Source organism: Penaeus monodon, chromosome 20, assembly GCF_015228065.2.
Source record: "Penaeus monodon isolate SGIC_2016 chromosome 20, NSTDA_Pmon_1, whole genome shotgun sequence".
NCBI classification, from domain to species: domain Eukaryota; kingdom Metazoa; phylum Arthropoda; class Malacostraca; order Decapoda; family Penaeidae; genus Penaeus; species Penaeus monodon.
Window position 1 is genome coordinate 3704144 of NC_051405.1, and position 3626 is coordinate 3707769.

The window sequence follows — 3626 nt, forward strand, 5'->3', positions numbered from 1 at the left end:
ATTTAAAGTCTCTATTCTTTACAAGTATATATCACTAGTTCCAGGACCTTCTTGACTCTGGTTCACTAGGCATACAGACGCAGACATACATACGGTTTTAAAAATCTTGGCATTTCCTAGCGTTTAGTAATAATACAAAATGATGATTCAAAATTGGCTGAGTAGACAGCGTCCTTCCACACAAAAACCAAGAGGTCGTCCACAAATTTTCTTCCATTATAAGTGTTTCAATAAATTTATATATCATACATGATAAATAGGTGTTACATCCCGACTCCAATGCACTCCATAAAAGGGGGCATTTAGAAAACAAGAAAAATATGTAACACCAAAATGAAGTAACCAAGACCAGTTCCTGTTTTTACATCAACTGAGCGTAGTAGATTATTTGTTCCTTTATGAATACCCACTAGTAGTCCTATGGTCCATTGATTTCGAGGGATACAATCTTGCTTGATAACCACTATATCTCCAACTTCTAAGTTTCTCTGAGGCTTTAACTATTTCTGACGTTCTTGAAGTCCTGGAGGTTTTCTTTAATCCATCGGTACCAAAATACATCATCTTCCAGCATCTTCTTTATTGACCCTTGTCAACAGAACTGTCCAGGCGGTAACAAGGGACCAGACCGCAGCATCGGCAAGTGGTTTGGTATTAGGGTTGGTTGTTTATGATACCTTCCATAATATTATTATGGCCTCATCATCTAGGGTCTGCTGTGTGATCATGCTTGAAAGTACTTGTGGAATGCTCTGTATTTCTTATTCCCACACTCCACCCATGTGAGATGCGGCTGGTGGATTGAACTTCCAGTCTACTTCTTTCTGCAGTAATTGAGCATGGATCTTGTCTTGATTCCATTCCTGGATAGCTCTCCTCAATTCTTGATGGGCAACAACTAAGTTTTAATGCATGAGTAAAACTATCTGTGTCCAGTAAAAATGCTACTTCGATGTATATGGCATGTATGGCAAAACACATAAACAAACAGCCATATCTCTTTAAATATGAATGCCCATTCTTTACTATGAATGGCCCAAAATAGTCTACTACTCTACTGTCTGGTGGTTTAAAAGGTATAACAAGAGATTCAGGAATGCTTGCCATCTGCTGGAATACTGTCTTACCAAACATCTTTTTGCAAGTAACACAAGAATGCACAACACTATTCACTAACCTCCTTTCTTTTAAAATCCAAAACTTTCTCCTAGTTTCAGCTAATACACATTCCACTCCACCATGTCCAGTACTTATATGACACCATTTGGCTATCAATCTTGAAACATCGTGGGCATAAGGAAGAATGATTGGGTGCTTTGCATCCTCTTTGATCTGAAAAATTGTTAACCTGCCTCCCGCTCTCAGCAAATTATCTGCTTCAATAGGATTCAGCCTCCTTAACTGTAAAAGTTCCTTTGGGAGAGTCTTCTGAACATACAAAATAATATGTCTCTCTGCTTCCTTGAGCTCTTTTGCTGTGATAGGTCCCTACCTTGGTATCTTTTTGAAGAAGAGCTTAAGTCGACTGTACCAAACCACTTTTTTCAGTTTAAACCATGATTTTCAGTTTAAACCATGATGAGTAGTAGTTTGGCAAAATATTAGTGTAACCAGCTTCACTTTTGATATTGCAAAACACTGGACTTGGTTTCAGAATTCCTGTAATTCTGAACATTTAAGCAGTGGCTGCATAGGTCATTTATGTTCATACTGTAAGAAATTTGGACCATGAACCAACCTATTATTGTTCCGAAGGTCTGATGCAGATACTCCACGAGATGCATCATCGCCAGGGTTCTCCTCAGAAGGTACATATCTCCACTGACTGACTTCAGTGTGATCAAATTTTACCTACTCGGTTGGCTACATATGTATGGAAGTGCTTATCTGAGATGTTCACATAACACAGTACTATTTGTACTGTGATATTTGACTATCCACACGCATACTGATGTATCAAGAGATGCATGTTACTCCTTAGGACAGAGACTCTGTTTTGAGGTTTGAGAACGACAGGTTGCTGTGCTTTGAAATTTAGCTCATTGTTTAGTGGCCATTACCATGTGTGTGTGTGTAATTAACATTATCTTCAGCTCCTTAGTTCAAATTTTATTCTGTCTTACAGTCTCTAGAGCTCCAGCCAACTCCAATCTTGGAATTGTAGAACCTTTTAGGGGTGCAAATACACAGAATTATCTTCTAGTGTTGCTCTCAAGTATGAAGCAGCACCATATCCATACTCAGAGGAATCTGAAAATTAATGAATTTGAATTTTTTTTTACAGTAAAACCTGTTGAATTAAAGCATCTGGGAACATTAAATCTTTTAATCTCCGGCAAATCAGCTAGCCACCGGCGCCATTGTTCTTCCTGTGGGAAGTGGTTCATCTCAGCCCTTTTGCAGTCTACACAACTGCTGAAATATCCTTCTAGCATGCAATATGAATGGGCTGACATATCCTAGGCGGTCAAACACAGTACTAAGTGCATATTCTTAGTTTTTATTTTGTTATGTTTCACTTGTGCATCAAAACCTAAACAGTCAGTATTCACATGCCACAGTGTACCTAGAGCTCATTCAGTGAATTGGTCCTCAAGTTCAATTGCAGAGATATTAAAGATTTTCCCTGGTCCTCCTTTGGCATGTTTTCAGCAGCTCTTGTGATGAAGAAACATACCTAATAAGATGAAATCCCTTTCTATCCAGAAGCTTTTTCAATTTCTGTGCTAAAGCTGTGGCAGACTCAACACTATTTACAGACTTCATATAGTCATCCACATAGAAGTTGCATAGAACTGTGTTCAGTGCTTTTGAATTCCTGTTGCGATATTCTTCTACCTTTTGAAGGATATAATAATCCTCAAAAAATATGAGCTGTTATTCAAAGTATCTGCAGGGGTTGTGATGGGCTGTCGTTCTCAAACCTTAAAACAGTCTCTGTCCTAAGGGGTAACATGCATTTGATGAAACATGGACTCTGCATTGGCCATAAATCCCACAGCTTCTTGTCGAAATTGTAAGCGAACATCTACGAGTCCATTGGTTAAATCTGGCCCCTGATGCACATGATCATTAAGTGGAAAGCCACCATACTTGGCAGTACAATCGAAGCCAATGCGACACCATTCTGGTTTCTTTGGATTCAGCACAGGGTAGTGTGGCAGACACCATACTTTGCGATCATGACGGTGTAAGCCTTTCTTGGAACTATTTCTTCATATCCTTTTTTCAACAGCTTTTGTATTTCTTCAGCATATGTTCTTTTCAGTGTATCATATTTATTATGGTACTTAGCCAATGACAGTAATTTCTTTTCAGCCAGGAATTTGTTGTCTGGTAAGGTTGCTGTGCTTTGAATTTTATGCTCATTGTATAGTGGCCATTACCATCTGAAGTGTGCTGTTCCAGGTGTCAGCTGCTCTCTCGTCACTGACTGGACAACCTCTTTCTTCAGCAAAAGCATCCTCCATCTATAATTTCTTTAGATCACTCTCCAAGGGACTGTGTCAAGTGTGAAAAATAAGCTGACTTACCAAAAGGATTCACGGTCTATTTACAACCCAGCCTAGTGGCGTAATCAAGGCAAAAGGCTCTCCTGGTCCACCTCTCTTTACATCAGTTGGCAG